The 20615-nt window shown below is 62.9% G+C and overlaps 3 long non-coding RNA genes across 5 annotated transcripts; 2 read left to right on the forward strand and 1 right to left on the reverse strand.

The window, feature by feature from the left end:
* Positions 1 to 1093: 1093 nt before the first annotated feature.
* LOC309645544 lies at positions 1094 to 8310 on the forward strand. Of its 2 annotated transcripts, XR_014254951.1 has the most exons (4): positions 1094 to 2335; positions 5271 to 5337; positions 5533 to 6568; positions 7506 to 8310. It is a non-coding gene; the product is annotated as an uncharacterized lncRNA (long non-coding RNA). The 2 variants fall into 2 exon arrangements; XR_014254952.1 differs by lacking the exon at positions 5533 to 6568.
* Positions 8311 to 9669: 1359 nt separating this feature from the next.
* Positions 9670 to 18207, forward strand: LOC309644997. Of its 2 annotated transcripts, XR_014254697.1 has the most exons (4): positions 9670 to 9842; positions 15268 to 15488; positions 16640 to 16943; positions 18068 to 18207. It is a non-coding gene; the product is annotated as an uncharacterized lncRNA (long non-coding RNA). The 2 variants fall into 2 exon arrangements; XR_014254698.1 differs by lacking the exon at positions 18068 to 18207 and having other exon boundaries at positions 16640 to 17186.
* A 132-nt stretch (positions 18208 to 18339) lies between these two features.
* On the reverse strand, positions 18340 to 20130 carry LOC309644998. The gene is made up of 2 exons (XR_014254699.1): positions 19141 to 20130; positions 18340 to 18544 (listed from the first exon to the last, which is right to left on the reverse strand). It is a non-coding gene; the product is annotated as an uncharacterized lncRNA (long non-coding RNA).
* Positions 20131 to 20615: the final 485 nt, after the last annotated feature.

Consider the following 20615-nt stretch of genomic DNA (forward strand, 5'->3'; position numbering starts at 1 on the left):
CCCTCACCCCAGGAAGGATGTGTCATTCCCTCCCAGAGACCGTGCCCGAGCCCCCGCCGGCACCCTCCCTCTCCACCTGGGCGTCCCCATCCTGACCAAGTGCACAGAGACAGCCGCTCAGGAGGACCCCTCCACGAGTGGCCAGGGAGCAGGGTGGCCAGAGCCAACAGGGAGCTCAGCACTGCTGGCCATAAGCGCAGACGACCGAGAAGCAGACAGGCCTTACCTGGGCAGCTGGGCGGCTTGCCGGGCAGGTCCCTGGTGATTCGGCCTCCCAAGAGCCAGCGCCCCTGAGAGCCGGGCTCATGCCCCTGTCTTTGAAGATGTGCATGAGAAGGGCGGTTGCAGGTGGACCTTGCGTCCTCGCAGGGCGGCTGGGAGCTGCTGGGAAGTGGCCCGGGCCGCGGCCAGCTCCCTCGGCGCCTCGGCCTGGCCACAGTGCAGACGCCCAGCCCGGTGAGGGACTGGTGCCGGCTTGGCCTCCCGCCTCCGGCCGCCTGCTCCTCTGCCTCCCTCCCTCCGTCCCTCTCTCTCTCCTCCACCCTTCCTCTCCCCTCCACTCCTGGCGCATCACCACCTAAAGCGACGCTTGCGCCAGTGGACGGCTCACACGGGCGCCCAGGGCGACTGGTGCTCACCTGGCTCTTTGTGGCCTGTGCCCAGCCTCCGCCAGGCCTGATCAATACCAATTTACAGTCAAACGCAGGGGCTGCCTTCCTGTTAATGAATTTCCCCAGTGCTCACCGCTTCTAATGAACCCGTTAAACAGGGTTTAAGTAAACTTAGCAAGCGGCCAACTAAGCACTTTGGAATACGTAATTGTATCGATACTGTTTTCCACAGCATTTCAAAATTTCCCTGTGATGGAGACGTGGAGAACCCTCCTCCCCACCACCTTCTACGTCCACCACGAAGCCAGGAGTTTGAACACCACGAGAGTCTGCAGCAGAGCAGCGGGTCACTGGGGTCCGGTCCCCATGCAGGAAGGGAAGCCACCCCAGCCCCAGCCTGCGCTGGGAGGACAGAGGAGCCCACAAGGTGTCAGGAGCAGCGTGGGACAGAGGCCTTGCCGTGGTCCAGGTGAGACCCACAGGTGAGGAGGTAGGACATGGAAGGAGGACGTCACTGACTGCCGGACGCTCGCTGGGGGCGGGCAGCCGACCGGGTGCAGACACAGAGGGTCTGCCTGCTGGGCCCAGGTCCTGTGTGGCTGGGAGCTGACCCCGGCCTGAGGAGGAGGCCCTGGACCCAAGTGGACTTCTAATTCTCCCTCCGTCAGCAAGACGAAGTGTGGAGTGACCCTGCCCGCCCCTCCGCACCGGGCAGCCCAGCCATCCCTGCCCAGAGAGGGTGTCCAGCGCTGCTGCCACCCGGGGCAGGGCAGTGTCTGCAGAGCCTGCATCGTGCAGAAGCAACTGGGCGATTTCTCAAGTCCCTGGGCTTGGCAGCAGCCCTGGGCACAGCTGGGCTGGAGTTTATATGGGGGGGCTGGGGGGGGGGAGGCATGATCAGGGCTCCAAGGGGCACCCCCACTAAAAGGAAAGAGCCACCCGGCAGGAAGACACGGAGGAGTGATGTCCCACTTCCGTGGGGCTGCTGCCATTTGTCATCTTCACGGAGCCAAGGATAAATAAAGGGCAACCGAGACAGCTGCTTGGGCCCCCCGACTTCTCCTCAAGCCCCCCAAGGGTGGAGAGCGCCTCGAGAGAACCGTGCATGATAACTGGAGTCTGAAGTCTAAGTTTCCTGGCTGCCCTCTGACCAGTGAGGCCTCAGAGGATGGGAGGCATGGCCAAGGCTCAGGCCCAGGACCACCCCCCATCCCCACCCCCAGGCGTTCGTATGGCTGGTGCCTGGAGGTCAGGGGAAAGTTGGGAGCCCCCAAGGGCAGGAGAGTCACCCCAGGTCCAGCCAGAGCCCCAGCGAGCTTCTATCCACTCAGAAATGAACCGCAGCCACTTTTCAAAAAGTTTCCCACCTTGATAGAAAAGGAACACCCAGCCACCTCCAAGGGGACCCCACAGGGGCAGTGAGCTGGCACCGGGCCCGTGTGCCAAGCCCAGGCCCTTCAGCTGTGAATGCTCCCAGCCCCCAGCCGGGTGGAGGTCAGGATCTCTCGCAGGAGACCCCCGGGCTGCTCCCCCTCCAGCCCCAAGTCTCCGCCCACATGTGCCCCTGCTCTGCCCGCCCAGCACAGGGACCCTCCCCACTCTGACCCGGGCTGTGAGAGCCGCAAATGTCCGGAGTCCCCACCTGGGGCAGGCTCACCGCAGCCCCTGCTCCGGGCGGGACCCCTGCCCCCAGCGCTTCCACGGTTATTGCTGCAAGTTCCAAGGTAAGTTTCGCCTCGTTCCCACCCGAGCTGCGCTTGGCTGCGGGTTAATCGCACCTTCCGCCCAGCCCCCGCGGCCCCCACCCCAGCACCTCGACCCCCGCGCACCCCATCTGGAGGCGCTGCTTCCTTGCAAAATGCCCGCATGTCAAAGTTCTTGCCTCCCGGTTGGACGCGCCCTCCCCGCCCTGCTGGCTGCTGGCTCTGCAGTTTTCCAAATGCGGACGATGCCACGAGCCAAGAGAAAACTCCAGAGCACCCCCGGCTGGAGCCACGCGGCGCCGGCACCACAGCTCCCACCTCGCCGGCGGGCACACCCCCACCGCGGCGGCCGGCAAGTTTGCGGGGGGCCGTCCGGGCGGGCTGAGCGGGACTCACCGCGGAGCCCCTCCAGCCGGGCTGTCGACCGCGGCCGCGGGCTCAGGGTCGCGGCTCCCGGGTACGATGCGCCCCGTGCGGCTCCCGGAGAGACGCTGCTGCAGCCGCGGCCGCGCCATCCACCTTCTCCCGGAGCCAATCGCGAATGCAGGGGTGGGGGAGGCCGGCGCTCCCGATGCGTCCGCACTTGGGGGGCGGGGTGGGGGGGGCAGAAAGAAAGAAGACACCAGGCACCCCCTTCTCCGCACCCTTGCCCTTCCCCCAGCCCTCCTCAGCAGCGAAGACTTAGCAGGGAGGGAGATCTTGAGAGAGAGAGAGAGAGGGAGAGAGAGGGAGAGGGAGGGAGGGAGGGAAGGAGGGAGGGAGGCTCTGCGGAGTTACCGAGAGCGACCTCGCGGCCGCACACCTTGAGCCCTCCCTGCCTGGGCTGTGTCTGCAGGACGCTCCTGCACCCCTGCACCCCGGCCGGGGTCAGCACAAGGTAGAGGTCAGGTGAACAAAAGGGGAAGGTCCCAGGGGTGTGCAGGCTCACACAGGCAAACGGCCGGCCCGCACGCGAGACCCACACAGGCGGGGGAGGGGAGGGGAGGGGAGGGCTGACCCGAGGGGCCAGAGCAGGCGTGGCCCCCTCCTCGGATCAGGAGCCGGCCTCACCTTTGCAGTCCTTATATACCCGGCCAAGCATCCCAAACACGCGCCCTGGCCAAGTGGCCCCTCGGGCTGTGCTCTCTGACCATATTTAGTCAAGCAGGGGAAAAAATAGCCTGTCAGCTGGGCCGCGGCTGGCCGGCCACCGGGAACAGGGTGGGAGCGCCAACGCCATTGACGGCCGGTCCTGGGCCCAGGCTGCCGGCCTCTTCCCCTCCCGGCCCCTCCCCACGGGCCTCCCACCGGCCGTCCTGCCCTGCCATCCCCCTGCTATTTTTAGCCCAGCCCAGTACAGAGGCGCCTCGCGGCGGCCCAGCAGACACCTCTCGGGCCACACAGCCCGGTTCTAGGGGTGCCCTGGGGAGACTCGGCCGCTCCCGAGGCCCGCTGCCTCTTCCCCATCCTTGGCCTCCAGCGGGCTGGGCGCCACCGGTGCCCCCTCCGCTTGGCCCTTTAGCCCAGAATTGGGGCCCAAATCAGGTGGTGAGGGAACAGCCAGTTTTCCCGAGGCTCCCAAGCCAGGCCCGCGATGACGACAGGTCCCCTTGGACAGGGAGCCCGGGGACGAGCTGGCCCACCCCACCCTGCCTGCAGCCGGGGCCACGTGTGAGCGGGACGCCGCGCGGGTCCGAGTGCTGCTTACGCCTGGACACCCCCCGGCTCACGCCTGCGTGATGTCGTGGCTGTGTGGCGGCACAGCCCACAGGGACTGTCCTCGCGGGGCCAGGACACAGAGGCCGGCCGGCCCCCGCCATGTGTGGGCCGGGCAGGTCTCCTCGCCCCCCTGGAGTCCCCCAGGACCAGGGCAGGGGACGGCAATAACGGGGTGGACCCACTTCCCCGAAGACTAGGTGCAGGGTTCACGTGGGGAGGGGGAGGGGTAGTTAGTATCTCTGTTCCCGGAGTGCCCGCCCAGAGTGTGGGCAGCCATTTCACAGCCCTCTGTCCCCTGTGCCGCCTCGCAGGCCTGGCCCAGCCAGGGACGTGGGGTGTCTGTGCCTCTCAGAGCCGGCTCCCCTGTGCCCATCCCCCCATGACAACCCAGGCCAGGCCCCGGAGCGCAGGGTCCCAGCCCTGGGACCCGGTGCGGTGGGGACGCTCTTTGTGGATCACCCCCTGGGATCCAGCCTCTCCCCCCAGAGCGGCCCAGGCTGGGGAAGGGACGGCAGCGCATCCCAGCAGTGCCATGCGGGCCGGGCCGGGAGCGCAGGGGCAGGGGGTGGGGTGCCGCGGAGGGACCCTGGAGCAGAGCAGGGCTGGCAGGAGTGGGGGGACGGAGGAGGCGGGCCCAGCGCTCTTGGGAAGCTCTAAGCGGCTGGGAGGCCCAGGCAGGCCCTGCTCCCAGGGCCACCGGCCCAGCCAAGGGGCCCTCGGCTCACTCTGGGTGCGGGGCGTGGACCCTGGGAGGTTGCAAGCTGCCCCCATCTGAGTGCATTTCTGGGAACCCAAGAGCCACTTGTCCTCCAGCTGACAGTGGGAGAGCAGCCAGTGTGAGGGGCAGCAGCGGAGCTGGCGCTGCACGTGCCCCCTGTACCCGCCGTTCCCCTCGCCACCCCACCTTCTCTCTCCGGGCAGGGGGTGGGCGGGGGAGGGGGACTCACAGAGGTTGAGCAGGGAGGGTCAGGGAGTCCAGGGACCCTTGGCTGGGCCTGAGGTGGGGGCCGGCCTGTCCCTGAGGCCACCCTGTGAGTGACGCTCTAGGCCGTGAGGGCAGGGAGAGGGTGTGGAGCAGGTGCTGCCGTAAATCACCTCCATAATCACCTCCTAGTGGCAGCCCAGCCCTTCCAGACCAGGACGGGGCACAGGGCTCCCTCCCCCGGAGAAGGGGTGGTGTGTGTGGACCGACCCAGGGGTCGCCAAGGTCCCAGGACCAAGCCAGATGACAGAGTACTCTGTTCATTTATCCACACAGCCAGCATCTACAGCTATTCCAGAAGCTTCTCTGTGGGTTACCTCTATCTTCAAAGCATCCCTGAGAGGTAGGTATCCTGCTGTGCCCACTTTACTGGGGAGGAGCGGGGCTCAGAGGGGGAGCTGACTTGCCCGAGGTCACACAGTGGGGGCGGAGCTGGGCAGTGTCCTGCGGTCTGGCCACGGCTCCAGCCCCCTCACTGGGGCAGGAAAGACAGGCCCAGTGTTGCCTGCCTTGGGTGCCGAGCTTTGGATGTCCTCAGGAAGGTGGCGGGTGACGTGACGGCGTTTCCCACGCGAGGATGGATAAGGCAACCCTCCCTCATTCATTCACCAGCAAGGATGTGCAGCTCGCCCGCCGAGACCACGTGGGGCTGGCCGTGCACGTCCGGTGGAACATTCCACCGTGGCCAGATGTGCTGTGCTTCCCGCACGGGCCACCGCGCTGCACGTGGCTGCTGAGCTCTCACGGTGCGGCTGGCGTGGCTGCAGACCTGAACCTTCGATTTGATGTCAGTCAATTAATCTTAGTTTCAGTGGCCACATGTGAGCAGCGGCTACTGTGCTGGGTGGTGGGAGAGAGAGAGGATGGGGAACGAAGCAGGAGGTCCTGGGCCCACAGAGAGAGCAGTTTGGGGAAGGGATGGGCTTGTAGGTCAGAGGTCAGGGGAGGCCTCCGTCGGGGATGGACAGGGGCCCAAAGGACGTCTGAGGTGCGGCGGCTGAATGTCTGGGGAGGAGAACCCAGGCAGAGGGCACTGGGAGGACAGAGGGCAGGAGGCAGGGCGGACGGACCTACGGTGGGGCTGGGCAGAGGTGTGCTGCTCAGGTGGGAATGCTGCTCGGGTGGGAATGCTGCCGGGGGCAGGGTCGAGCCGCCGAGCCCCAGGCCACCAGGGCTGACGCTTCTCAGCGAGGCTGCGGTCCAGCGGGGAGGGGCACTCAGTTCCTGGCCAGACCTTGAGAGTTTGTCCACAAGATGTGCTGACCCAGGGGAGATGGTTACAGAGAAAGAGGGGGGTCAGGTGAGCGGTCCCCTGGAGAATAGGGTGCCTCTCCTGCGAAGGTGGGAGGGGAGGAAAGGGCAGGCGGGGACTTCGCTTCGTGGGAGGGGCCTCTGCCCGTGGGCTGGAAAAAGCCGGCCCCACCCCCCACGGAGCAGGAGGTACCCGAGCGGCCGTGAGGGGTGGAGGTGCTCCCTTCTCAGAGCCCCTTGCGGGGCTCGGAGGGGCCCCCGCGACCGGCCTGGGGGACCGTCTCACGGTGAGGAGCCCCTGGAACTCGGGTAACCGGAGGCAGGTGTGGTTTCTGGGTCCCTCGCCCAGTGGACCCCTCGCCCCTCACCCCTTGAGCCGAGGTAGGGGAGCCGGGAGCAGCTGCTGGAGAGCAGCGATTTCCTGGAAGCGCTGAGGACAGTAATGGAGCCTGAGCGGCCCCCTGGGGGAAGTGGCTTCTGCCTGAGAGCATTTCCTGAAGCTCCATCCCTGGCGGCACAGGGCGGGGGGCTAGGGCTGGGCAGGCAGCCCTCCCATGCATCCCACCCTATGTGCCAGCCTGGGAAGAGAGGGGGTGCAGAGCCCAGTAGGCCCCACAGAGCCCGGCTCCAGCCTCACTGAGAGACCCTCGGGGGCCTGGGTGGGACGGGGCAGTGAGAGGCCACTCTGACCTCGGAGCCTCAGCTTCCTCGTCTGTGAAGTGGGGCCACAGCCCCTCCCGGGTGGTGAGGAGGCTGAGGTGTGGACAGAGCCCCTGGCCGAGGCTCCAGCCACGGAAGCCCCCAGACAGCATCACTGTCTCACCCACCAGAGGAGCTACTGGATGGATGGATGGATGGATGGATGACCTCATCAATGGGTCAGTCAATCCCTCGGCCACTGGGCAGCCGGGGCGGTGGGCAGCACATGGGGGGCAGGGGGAATATGGCTGGACCCATGTCAATGTACGTTCAGCTTTGGGGGTGGCGGTGAGGCTGGGGTCTTATTTGTAGCGGGGAAGGGCAAGGCTGGGCCAGTGCCCTGGGAGCCACAGTCAGAGGGTGGAAGCCCCTTCACCCCAGCCTGGGCACCCACCACCCCAGGAGACATCCAGAGCCATTCGAAGCATCAGTCCCCGGTCAGCGCTGTCCCCTCTGGCGAGACCCTGTTCCTGCTCACTTTGCTCTATCCTGAGTCTTTAAATAAAACAAAATTAATCCTAGGTTTTATTTTAATATTTCACTTGTACTTTCCAACAACAGTCAACACAGTCTCTGCAATGGCCTCTCTCTGCTAAGATGAGCCCAGCTTACCCATCAGAGCACCTGAGCAGTCAGACGCCTCTCCAGCGAGTCCACGGAAGATGCTTATCATCACCGGTCACCAGAGCAATGACCGCAGTGGGACACCGCCTCATACCACCGGGACGGCTGGAAAAAACAAGAGCCCCAAACCAGAACATAACAGGTGATATTGTTATCAGCGAGGACGTGGCAAAATTTGAACGTCAGGTGTTGCTGGTGAGAATGTAACACGGCGCAGCCACTGTGGAGAATCGTCTGGCAGCTCCTCAAAAAGTCAAACCATCACAACCAGCAATTCTGCTCCTCGGTACGTGCCCCCAAATGAAACAAGGACCCAAACAGATACTCACACGCGAGGGCTCACAGCAGCCAAATGGGGAAACCCAACGCCGGCTGCCAGTGGGCGGACAAACCGCACAGTGAAGGGATTCAGCCACGCTGGCCACAGTGTGGACACATCTAGGAGACACGGTGCTGAGTGAACAGGCCCAGACGCAGAAGGCCGTGTGTCATGCGATCCCATTACACGAGCCACCGGGGCAGGAGAAGCCACCGAGACCAAGCAGACAGAGGGAGGGGGAGACCAACCACCTGATGGGAACCGGGCCCCCTTCCCGGGGAGGAGAACGTCCTGGAACCAGAGAGAGGTGGTGCTTGCATGGCGCTATGACTGTGCTAAATGCCCCGGAACTGTTTGCTTTTAAATAGCTAATTTTATGTTGTGTGCATTTCACCTCGATTAAAAAACAACAGAAAAATATAAGTGAGCTCAGGGTCCAGCCCCACCCCGTCTCCCCACTGACCCCCACCGCCTGGACGCAGGACCACCCAGACCCAGGCACGGCCCCTGGGCTGTGAAGGCTGAGCTCTTGCTCTCTTAGGGACCTGAATGATGAACTCCAACCTTATCTGTCCCAACACCCCGACACCCGGCTCCACTCAGGCCGGGGAGGGGGCGGCAGGAGTGGGGGGAGGGGAGGGGAGGAAGGGGCAGGAGCAGGGAGGAGGGGCGTGGAGGCGGCTGCTGCCCCTCTGGGCTAAGGACGGCCACAGGCACAGACTTCGGGAGGGTGTCACATTGCCCAGTCCCGTGGCTGCTGGAATATTCCCTGTGGGATGGACAGAATAATGCCCCTCCCCAAAGAGGTCCACATCCTGATCCCCGGAACCTGTGAACGCATCACCTTCCGTGAATGCAGCTTCTCTCCTGCCTGGATGGCGAGACCGCAAACCTGGAGGCACAGAGGGGCTCCTATAGCAACTCGGGGGTGTCTGCACTCAGCCGGTCAAGAAGACGTCCGCCCGCAGGACTTCTCAGGGCCTTTCTGAGGCCAGTGCCCGTGTGCACGTCGAGTGCCCAGCAGCCCAGCCTCAGCTGACCACGCCCTGCTCTGCTCGCCCGTACCCTCACCAGCCAGCACACACAGGCACACGGCATCTGGGGGCACTCAGAGGGAGCTGTGCACAGCAGGGAGGCCCATGGAGCAGAGCCCAGGGTGCAGTGCCCGTGGGATGAGGCAGGAGGACTATGAGGTCACCTGCTGCCAGACGCCAGTGCCCAGACCCTCAAATACACACACACACAGAGGCGCACGTGCACACACACATGCACGGGCATACAGCAAAACAAACGTGCATACATAACCGTCATGGCAGTGGGAAAACCTCCCTGACAGCTCGTAAAGAAAGTTATATTTCATTGCCATGATGTCAGCAGAGAGCAATCTGTTTCCAGAGACGTCCCATCCAGAATGGTGACAACTTCGCCATCATGGAGACTCAGTATACTTCGGGGACCTGGCCATGTGGCACCACCGGAGCCCCTGTGAGGGTTAGTGCAGCTTCGGGTCAGCAGGGTGGCCTTGGCCCTGCCCCACAATGAGCCCCCACCAACCCAGAGCTCCGGGGGGAGGTAAAAGAAGTCCCCGAGAGCAAGGGGCACTGGAGGGGAGGAGTGCTGGGGGTCCAGGATGAGCTCCGAGCCCTCAGGGGTCACCCTCCTGCTCTGAGGGCAAAGACTGTCCGGCTTCTTCCTCGGCCTCCCTCTCCTCTCTGCCCACCCCCTGCCGTGTGTGCAGGGGGTGACAAGGACTTCTCCACCTGCAGAAGCCTGCCCCATGGGGAGGACTCACACGGACTCATCTTAGAAGAAAATGAACTCAAGCCAGGGAACACGGGCCAGGCTGGGTTGCTCTGAGCCCCACCGCCAGTGCCCGGCCCCCTCCTCACAGACATGCCCGCAGAGGGACCCTCACCACCCGGCTGACCTCGACATCGCCCCTGAGGACAGGGCTGGTACTCCCACTTCCACCCGTGGCTGGTCCTACAGGGAATGAGAGGCAGGAAGGCGAGGAAGGGGGCTGGCCAGGTCCCCTCGCCCCACTGGGTCCAGTGGCCCCTTGGGGAAGTATTTTTCTGGGTCAGTCAACAGACTCCTATTTCCAGGGAGAAAGAAGCCCCTGATCATAAAGCCCGGGCAGGGGTGGGGAGGTTCGGGGGCCCTTTCTGGTGGCATTTTAAGAAATCCTGCCTTAAATGTAGAAACTCACCACAGCAGAAAGCGTTCCCGGCTCCTGCAGAGATGCAGCCGTCAGAACAAGCTGTAAAACAGAGGGGCTCACAGCTCTGCAGGCGGGTCCTGAGGCCCAGCACCGCTGGGGGACCGGGCAGCTGGTGGCCTCACTTCCACGGGCTGCCTGCCCTTTCTGGGGGCTCCTGCCCCGTCATGGTCATCACGTGTTTGTCCCAGTCACCGCAGCCACTGCTGAGTGCTGTGGGAAGCCTGGCAGAGGCCTGCTCTGCTCTCCCAGGAGTTTGGGGAGCAGCTCAGAGTGGGAAAGACATGGCCTTGGTGGCCAAGGGACCCAGGGAGTTGGGAGACAGGCCGTGCACAGGAGGGCTCTGGGGGGAGAAGGGGAAGGACCCCAGATGACCATGACCACCGTTCATCCTGCGTCTGCAAGCAGAGCCAACTGTTTCCAACCCTGCCCCCAACTCTGCCGCGCACCTCCGAGGGGCCTGAGCCGGCGAGGACACACAGAGCGGACCGGGCGGGAGAGCCCTTCTGACTACAGTTCACACGTCCCTCTTCCTTCTGAGCCGAGCAAAGCTCCCGTCCTCCACGTGACACGGGAGCTGGCTTCTGACCTACGGGGTGAGGGGAATTGACAGAAACACAGGCATTGAGACCATTGACCTGCAAACCCATTTAGCGCCCAAAATGTTTCCCCTCCATATTGTTGGACGTGGGGACAGAATGTCCACCAGGTGGGCAAGCGTCACTTTACTTGGGCACAGGCTCCGGCGCATTTGGCTCAGTGGACTCTTTGTGTCCAATGCCTGGACACTCCCTGTGCGCCACCCCTTCCCACCCACTCCGGGCAAATGCAGGGGCGATGGCTGAGGGGCACCTGTTCCCTGCCCCCTCCCCTCCCTGGGGCTCAGACAACTTCTCTCCCCAGGTAGACCTCAGGGCTCTGTGGCTGCCCTGTTGGACGCCCCGGGCCCAGTGGGGCCCAGAGCCCTGGTCATTGCCCAGCGGTGCGGGCAGGGCCCCAGAGCCCCTAATGCCCCGTTCACGCCAGGTTGCTATCTGCTTGCTAAGGCTAGCGGTGGGGGGCACGGGGGTGGGTGAGGGGGGCTCCCACCGCTGGGAGCCCAGCCCGGAGCCCTGAGACAAAGGGGGCCTGGAGTGTTGATCCAGCGAGAGCTCAGCCACCGCTAGCTGCGTCCCTCATCTCTGCCCCATAAATATTCATTCTGCCATTGCTATAAAGGTGCTTTAAAGAAAAAAAGCCAAACTCATGTGGAGTCAGGGACTGCCCAGCTGCCAACACGCAGGCCGCCACGCCAAATCCCCCGTGGATGAGCCACACAGCCGCCACCGGGATGGCTTCTCAGGGCCCCCGTGGGCGCTCTCTGGGGTTTTGCTTAATTTGGGACAGGTTTTTTTGTTCCCTGCATGTAACATTTATAAATGTCACAGTGTGCCCAGGATGCTCTGTGCCTGTGGGCGGGGCCTCCCAAGGGGGCGGGGCCTCCCAAGGGGGCGGGGCCTCCCAAGGGGGCGGGCCCTGCCGCCGCGTGGAAGGCGTGCTGTCGCCCTCCCGTCGGGGGTCCCTCCTGCCTCCGCTGGGGGCTGGCCTCCTGCACCTCGGCTTCCACACCCCGAGGCCGGAACCCCGCCCGCTCTGCCAGGTTGTTACAGCCCATCTTGGCCCCCCCGAACGAGCCCGAGCACGTCTGCGCCGGACTGGATCTCGGATAGAGCCGGAGCTCGCCTCGCCTGGCCCTCCTGTCACCCGTAGCTGGATGCTTTGCTTAAACGCTTCCGGCGATGGGCTGCTCACTGCTTCAGAGGTGCCCTCCCGCCCCAAGGGAGCCGGTGACGGCAGGTCACACGACAACGACGCTGACCATCGGTCAGGTTACCGAAGCCCGGCGGGGTAGCAGGCGCAGGGGGAGCTCCTGAACCTGCACACCTGGAGATGCCGCCGTCCCCAACAGCCGGCCGCAAGCAGAGCGCCAGCAGAAGGGACACCGTCCCCAACAGCCGGCCTGCAGGTGGACTCCTCACTCCCTCTGCGCCCTGCGCGTCAGAGGCCAGACCCGCATCTGGCTGTGGCCGTCCCCCCTTCCCCTGGAGCCCCCCACTGGCCTCTGCCCTGGCGAAGTTTCGAAGCACCTGGAGCAACAGAAGTTCCCAGGCTAGGGCGGGTGCGGCCACGCTCCGGGGCCCCTGAAGGAGCTTTTGCTTCTTGACCATGCGGGTTCCCTGAGAGCAGGTGTTCAGACAGTGAGAACCGGGGCCCTGAAGGGAGCGTCCCACTTAACAAATGGAACCCTGCTCAGTCCTGATGGATGGCTTAGCCGGATCGTAAAACTCCGGAGGAAGTCAAATTCAGGTTCTCAAAACCTTGGAGATATTCCTTGAATTTATTATGTGACCTGATAAATTATTGAACCCGAGTCCTCGGGGATCTGGAACAGGCCTGGCAGGCGGGCTGTAACACTCCGAGTCCTGAGGGTCGCGGCTCTCGCCTGCTGTGGGCTAAGGTTCCCCGAGAAATGTTCTTCCGGGAACTTGGGCTGGAAATCCAGAATCCCCGCGAAGCTTTCCCAAGGTCAGAGGGCAGCAAAGCCTGAGAGGCCCCCAGCGTGGTCTTTGGGACCCTCTGTCCCCCTCGGCCCAGGGTCTCGGCTGTTTCTCCGGCCACCCCTCCCTGGGGAGCTCCCCCAATTTCCGTTGAAAACCAACCTGTGGGAGGTGGAGTCCCTGCACCATGCCCCCAGCCCCGCCTGGCGCAAGGAGGGCAGGACCAGGAACGGAACGTGGTGGGGAATCACTCCCAGGCTTAGGGCGTTAATCTACCAACTGCGAGTTCATCAGAAGGAATGTTCTGCCGGGTGAGCCCGCCCTAATCAGGCGAGCCCTTCACAGGGAACAACATGAGAAACACGTTGTCCTGCTGGTCTCAGGGAAGGAACCGACAGCCAGGTTGTGACTGGCCCACGGGGCCACGTGGCAGCCCCCAGCCCCCACACAGACAACGCGGAGTTGCAGGAATGAATCCCACCAATAACCTCACCGAGCCTGGAAGAGACCTCAGCCCCGGCCGCACCTGATTTCAGCCCAGGGAGACCCTGCGCAGAGGAGCCACGCCGGGCTCCTGAGCCACGGGGACTGTCAGAGAACAACTGGGTGGTCAGCTGTCCCGCAGAGCGGAAAACTAGCAAAACACCGGATCTCAAGCTCAGGACACGGCTCAAGTCACGTCCATTGGCTCCCCTAGGGAACCTGGGCAGGTGGTCTCCGCGTCCTCGGCCCCTTCTGTCTCCCTGGGGCAGCTGGGCCATGTTGAGAAGAATGCTGACGTACGCCTAGGCTGCGTGGGAAGGGCACCACGGGGCACCGATGCCCCGTGGGCGGTAGCACGTGGGCCATATATGCAGGTTCAGCTCCACTGAAGGCTCACAGTTTGAGGGACCGTATGAGAGCCTGCTATGCCCCGACAGGTGCTTCCTTCCCACGCCCAGCCCCCACCCCCTGGACGAGAAGAGAATAACAGCTCCTGTGCGTCACGGGCCCGGCTTTTTTCACTGAGATGCCAGATAGTCAGTCCTGCTTTCTGGTCCGGGCAGCAGTGAGCGTCTTGCTCCAGGACAGCAAAACTGGGAACCACAGCTGCTGGGGGGTCCCATCCACGGCGACGTGAGGAGCCCCCGTTACCCTCCCCTCCCCCCATTCATGACTTGGTGCAGGTCCCCCTGCTCCAAGGGGGACCTCTCCTCCGCCAAGATCCTTCATGACCCCCAACTCCTCCCCCAGCCGGCCCTCCACTGAGCTAATCTCACCTAGATTTTTGAGATTGTCAATCAACTAACTCATGCTGGTATTGGGGTCATTGCCCGATGGGGCAGAATCCCTGCAGCCACAGGGGGTGAGGCAGGGTCAGCCCAAAGGGGCACCCACGTGGGCGCCCTCTGGGGTTTTGCGGTGGGGGGATCTCTGCAGTGCGCTAGGCCCAGGACTAACTGCAGCCCCCCTCTGGGGCCCGCCTGTGTAGGGGGGCTCAGCCCCTGGAGGCCTCCACCCCAGAGGCAGCCTCTCCGAGCCCCAGGAGTGACCTTCGCCAAGGCTGCGAAGCCTGCAGCCAGTTCTGCTGAAGCACCGCGCATTCACGGTTATGAGCTATTTTATTGCCCAGTCAGTAAAAAAACCTTCTGATTAGGTCATTGCAGAGGCAGGCGGATGCCAAAAATTATAAATTTCCTTTTGTCCACCACTGACCCCTCCACCTCCACGCCGGCCTCCGTTCTGGTTCCTTCCCCGTGTTTTCATTAATTACTGAGACATGGCAGCCGTGCCAGGCTGCTTCCAGGCCCCAGGGCTCCTTTCTAGAGGCCGGGTGGTGCTGGAGGACATGGGGGTAGTCTCGGCTCTGGGATGGGGAAGCCCCCTGCAGGCCGTACCTCTGAGTCTGGCCCTTCCAACCAAGGGCGCAGGCACAGGGGAGGGCCCCGGCTGAAGGCTGTGCCCACGGGGCCCGGGGCCCCTCTCCAGGAACCGGGGTCTCCCAGAAGCAGCAGCAACCCCCTTGAAGCAGGTCCTCGGTGCACCTTTACACAGGCTGCACTGAGGTGGGGGCCTGTCCACTCACACGGTCATTCAGGAGACGTGGGCTGGGCCCACCCACGTGCCCTGTCTGCTGAGCGCTGGGGCTCTGACCCTCCTCTGTGAATCGGGTGGGCTCGGCACCCCGCCCCTGGAGAGGGGGCCTGGCATAGGGAATGGTGTAGATTCAGACCCAAGTGCCAGCTCAGACACAGCCCAGGCCTCCCCACCAGAGAGCCCAGCTTAGAATCAGCAGTGACGTGGTACAAGGATGGGGACAGGGCAGGGAGGACTTCCTGGAAGGGGTGCCATCCATCCCCAGGTCAGGGCTCAGGCCCTCTCTCTAGCTCCTGGGTGAGGCCTGGAGACCTCCCTGCAGAGCCAGCCCAGGGGCACTTGTCCAGTCGGGGGCAGAGGCGCCCAAGCGGGACACTCTGGGAGGCGGACACCACCACGGACTCCAGCTCCACCTCGGCACCTGTTGGGGAGACTCAGAATAGCCTTTCCCAAGAGGTCAGGTTGGGCTGGGCGATCGGAGGGCTGGACGGGTTGGAGGGCTCTGGGGGGGGGCTGGAGGGCAGCTGCTGCAGTCACTTTCCCTTTTAGGCCGAGGGGGCCATCCCGCCCGGCCTGGTCACGCCCCCCACAGCTGAGCAGCGAGCATCCAGCAGACAAGCAGGACAGCACTTTGAAAGTCACATGACGTGGGGCACCCTCCACCACCTCCATCACAGCGGTCCGCTGGGGGGCTGTCCCCCCGGAGCCCAGAGCGCCCCGGCTCCTTCCTGGCATGTTCCAGACCTGCCCGAGAATGGGACTGGCACGTGGTAGGTGCTCAATAAATCTTCGCAGGCCCCGTGACGGACGCTGGGGCAGCCCAGTCAGCGATGCCTCCGACACCAGCTCGGCCCGGCTCCCCTGCAGGGGTTTCCCCTGCCCCCCGCCGTCTTCCCCAGATGCCCTCCCCAGTCTGGCCCCACCAGCTTCCTCAGGGCCCCTCCCTGGGCTGGAGACAAAGATGAGCAAAGAGCCTTCCCGGGGCTGGAGGCCGCTGGGCTGCTGTGAGGGACTGGGGATTCACCCAGCAGCCCTGCCCGGAGCCCCCGCCCGGGTCCCCGCCACCCCAGGCAGCACCACTTCTCTAGTAAGTTCTAACGGCGAGCTCGGCTTTCCAGAAGCGTAATTAAGTGTGACGACCTCACTGCTGCCCCCGCCCCACGAGATCAGGTCGGGCTTTTTAATTAGCCCCACCAATAAATATGTCAAAGTCCCCTTAAAAATATATCTATCTCCCAAGGCCAAGCTGAGTGACGGCGTGAACAGGGGCTTAGAGACCAGGCACCGGTGCCTCAAGCTCCTCATGTCAGTGGCACTGCCTGAGAACGGAGGAGCCCCCTGCCCGCCCAGGGTCTAAACGCTCAGCCCCGCCAGGCCCCTGACCATGGCGGGGCGGCCCGGGGGCCCCAGCTTCGCCCGGGACGGTGGGGAAACAGGCGGCCGTGGCCAGCAGGCTGGAAGCGTCCGTTTCTACAGCATCTCAGGCCCAGACCCCGTCTTGGCCCAGAAGATGGGGGGCAAGGCAGCAGACCCCCACTCAGGCAGGGCGGCAGGCGTTTGCTTCGTTTGGGCCCCTCGTCCTCCACTCATGTCTTAGGGGACTTCCTGGTGTCCTAGGGGTTTTCTCTCCAAAGAGAATTGCCCCGGGGGCTGTCAGGGGGGGCGCCCACCCTCTCGGGACTTGTAACCGGCTTTGCACATCTCCCCAGCCACACCCCCACTGTCAGTGGGCACCGCAAGGGTCAGAGAGAGACGCGACGCAGAAGTTCCAGAAGTTCACATTCAGAAAGCTACCTGTTAGTCCTGGTTTTCCAGCCCCTGCTGCCTGGGTGGGTGGGGGTGGGATCGGCAGGGAGGCTCTTTAACTTGGAGTCGCCCCTGCGTGGGAGGGATAATTTCAAGAACCCCCTCTACCTCCTAGGAAGGTTCCAGAACCTCCCCTGTGCTTCCCACTGCCTCGCCTGGGTCCGAGCCCAAGTCCAGCGAGTGCCCCCCTGCCCTCTCCAGGGGGCACTGTCCAGGGGTGGCTGCTCGAAGCCCAGGTCCCCTGAGTGCAGGGTTGCCAGGGGCTCAGCCTGGCGTGAGCACGGCCCTGGGAAGGGAAGGCCGGGGGTGGAGGTCATGACCCGCCCTGGAGGGGTGCCCAGTTCCGGCGGGACCTTCTCCACCTGCCCTCGGCTCCCTGCGAGCATCCCCAGACCAGGAAGAGAAAGAGGCCGAGGAAGGTAAGTGCCCTGAGTGGGGCTGAGGGACCGGGGCGGCGGGGGGGAATCAGGAAAGCCCCCTCCCCAGCCCCTGCACAGCCCTGGGGAGGGCCCGGGCCCAGAGCCACCAGGGCACCCACACCGCACTCCCCTCTGAGCCCCAGCCGAGACCACAGAACACGGAACACGGGCGATGTGGAGGAAGGCGGAGGCTCTCACCATCGGTGCAGCCAACATTCATTGAGTGCTTGCTGCATACCTGCCTTTTGTATTCATCACTCAACATCTTCACGACAAACCCGTGACCGGTTCTGGTTTCAGGTCAGGAGGGTGGCAAGCTGACTTCCAATGAGAACTGAGGGCCCCCCCCGCAGGGCCCCCAGGGCTCGCCGACCCTGCCAACCCCCAGACACACCCTGCCGCCCCCTCCCGGAGCCCCCAGGTGGACCCTCCTGCTGGCTTCCTGAACACTAGAGAGCCTGGTATTGACCGCACGCAGACTGGGCATTGATTGGCTGAAAGGCGAAACCTGAAATAGTCCCCGCTGCCGGTAAACGGGATTTTTAGTTGTTTAGGCAGCTGATCTCTGGTGCCTCCCAGGAAGCTGGGCAGCAGGGGGTGGGAACGGGAGCTTTGATGTCCACAGCCGCAGGGCAGGCCTGCTGGGGGCCCGCACCGCCCACTCTGTGCAGGGTCCAGCAGGAGGTCTGTGCTCCCGGGAGCCCCGGCCCGGGGCCCCGGTCAGGGTGGCAGGCCTGGGACACGCTGCAGGAAATGGCACCAGCTCTGAATCCCAGGGTTGGTCCTGGCTCAGCCGTGTTCTCCGACCCCCTGGGCGAGTCACGTCGGTGCCCCCACGTCCTCATCCGTAAAATAAAATAGCAGCCACGCAGGATGCTTGCCTGGCCAAGGTGACATGTGCACCGCCTGGAGGAGCGTCTGGCTCGGGGTGTTTGTTCAGTTAAAGGCGGCCGTTACTTTGAGCCTAACCCCTAACAAAACTCATTAAAGTCATTAAGGATGTTCTATTAAGAACTGTGTGACTAGATGCATTGAGAGGCCTTGACAGGTGCTGTTACAGAAACAAGTGCACTTCGGGGGCTTCCCTGGTGGCGCAGTGGTTAAGAACCCATCTGCCAATGCAGGGAACACAGGTTCGAGCCCTGGTCCGGGAAGATCCCACATGCCACAGAGCAACTAAGCCCGTGCGCCACAACTACTGAGCCCATGCGCCACAACTACTGAAGCCTGCAGGCCTAGAGCTCGTGCTCCGTAACAAGAGAAGCCACCACAATGAGAAGCCCGCGCGCGGCAACGAAGAGTAGCCCCCACTCACCGCAACTAGAGAAAAGCCCGCGCGCAGCAACGGAAGACACAATGCAGCCAAAAATAAATAAATAAATAAATTTATTTCAAAAAAAAACAAAGGAAAAAAGAAACACGTGCGCTTCGGAAGCGTGGGGTCATCGCGATGGTGCGCCCCGACACTCCTAGTAGGTCAGAGTGTGCATCTTCTGCAACTCTGCGTAATTCCAAATGTGCTGAGTGCTACCAGGGGTGAGGTGGGCCGGGCTCAGGAACAGCCCCCATCCCGGACATGCAGCCCTGGGGGCTACGAAGACCTATATGAACAACAAAACAATGCAAAGTCGCCAGAGGCTGAGAGAGCAAAGATGGGACGGGGTCATGTGGGGTTGTAGGCCAGGATGAGAGCTTTGATTTTATTCTAAGGGTACAGGAAGCCCCTGGGAGTATCAGGAAGGGAGAACGATGGGTCCAGGAGGGGAGCCAATGGGAGGCCAGAGCAGGGGCCATGCTGGAGCTGGGAGGGAGGGAGGAGGGCACCGGCTGGGAAGCCTTCACAGCACCTCACTTCCCTACTTGTCCCCACTCACCAAGGCCACCAAGGCCTGGAGCAGGGGCTTCAAACCCCCACGTGCCCACAGAGGTGCCAGGTCTGAACACGGGCGCCTCCCCCTGCCCTGCCCCCAGCACCCTCCCGGTGCCCCCCTGGTGCCACCCCCCCGTGTGCCAGGGAGCAGCTCTGCCTGCACATCTCCAACCCATTAGGGCCCGGCTGACATTTCTCCCAGAAATAATTAACTTGGACATCACAAAGGGCATTTCCAGCAGCCAAGGTCATCCCAGGGCTGGCCGTGGCCTCTCTCTCTGCGGTCCCTCCTCAGCCCACAGCTTGGACGAATGGGGTTTCAGAGACCTGGCTGCCGGCTCGCAGGAGTGAAGAGAAGCTAAGGCTGCTTTTCTTGCAGGAATAACTGCTGCTGCCTCGTCAGCTGCAAACCGCCTGGCGGGGGAGGCTGGCAGAGCTGCCTCGGACTCCGAATCCCAAAGGGCCCACGGGGCTGCAGGCATGGGGGCTGCCCAGGGCGCCCTCGCTCGCTGTCAAGGGCTAGTGTCAGCCTCCTGCTCTGTGAACACAAACTTCTCTGGCTCCCCCGTAACCTGAGTGTGGGCCACGGGGAGCCGGCGGGGAGCGGGGTGACCGGGGCCACATGCCCCCACCTGCAAACGAGTGATAGAGCCTCGCCTTCACAGGCGTCCGAGGTCAGTGACGTAGTGTGCAGGCTGCCAGGCACACTCGTGTGCTCACTAGGCATGCAACTGTCCTGGGGCCACACACGTGTGCTCACTGGGCATGCAACTGTCCTGGGGCCACCGCAACAAAGCCCCACAGACCAGCTCTGTTCCCGAGGCTGCTTCCTTCCGAGGCAGGATCTGCCCCAGGCCTCTCTCCAGCTCCTGCTGACATCTTGGCGTCCCTTGGCTTGTAGAAGCATCGCCCTGACCTCTACCTTCATCTTCACATGGTGTCTCACTGTGAGCGTGTCTGTCCCAATGTGCCCTTTTTATAAGGACACCAGTCATTTGGATTAGGAGACACGCTTCCTCAGGGTGACCTCATCTTAGCTAATTACGTCTGCAACAACCCTATTTCCAAATAAGGTCACATTCTGAGGTCCTGAGGGTGAAGACTTCAACATACAGGTTTTTAGGAGATGCAATTCACCCCACAGCACTAGGCCTGAGAGGCTGCTGGGAAAGAAAATCCCCTTCTACACAAAAGCCTGCACACGGGTATTTATAGCAGCTGTATTCATAGTTGCCAAAACTTGGAAGCAACCGAGATGTCCTTCAGCAGGTGATGGACAAATAAACTGTGGTCCATCCAGACAGTGGAACATTATTCAGCCCTGAAAAGAAATGAGCTGTCAAACCATGAAAAGACATGGAGGAAACTTAAATGCATTTAACTAAGTGAAAGAAGCCAATATGAGGGCTTCCCTGGTGGCGCAGTGGTTAAGAATCCGCCTGCCAATGCAGGGGACACGGTTCGAGCCCTGGTCTGGGAAGATCCCACATGCCGTGGAGCAACTAAGCCCATGCGCCACAACTACTGAGCCTGCATGCTACAACTACTGAAGCCCGCGCACCTAGAGTCGGTGCTCCACAACAAGAGAAGCCACTGCAAAGAGAAGCCCGCGCACCACAATGAAGAGTAGCCCCCGCTCGCCACAACTAGAGAAAAGCCCGTGAGCAATAGCGAAGACCCAACACAGCCAAAAATAAATAAATGAATTTATTAAAAAAAAAAAAAGAAGCCAATCTGAAAAAGCTACAGACTGTATGATTCCAACTGTATGACATTCTGGAAAAGACAAAACTATGGAGACA

Source organism: Balaenoptera physalus, assembly GCF_965194825.1.
Source record: "Balaenoptera physalus genome assembly, chromosome: 16".
Taxonomy (NCBI): domain Eukaryota; kingdom Metazoa; phylum Chordata; class Mammalia; order Artiodactyla; family Balaenopteridae; genus Balaenoptera; species Balaenoptera physalus.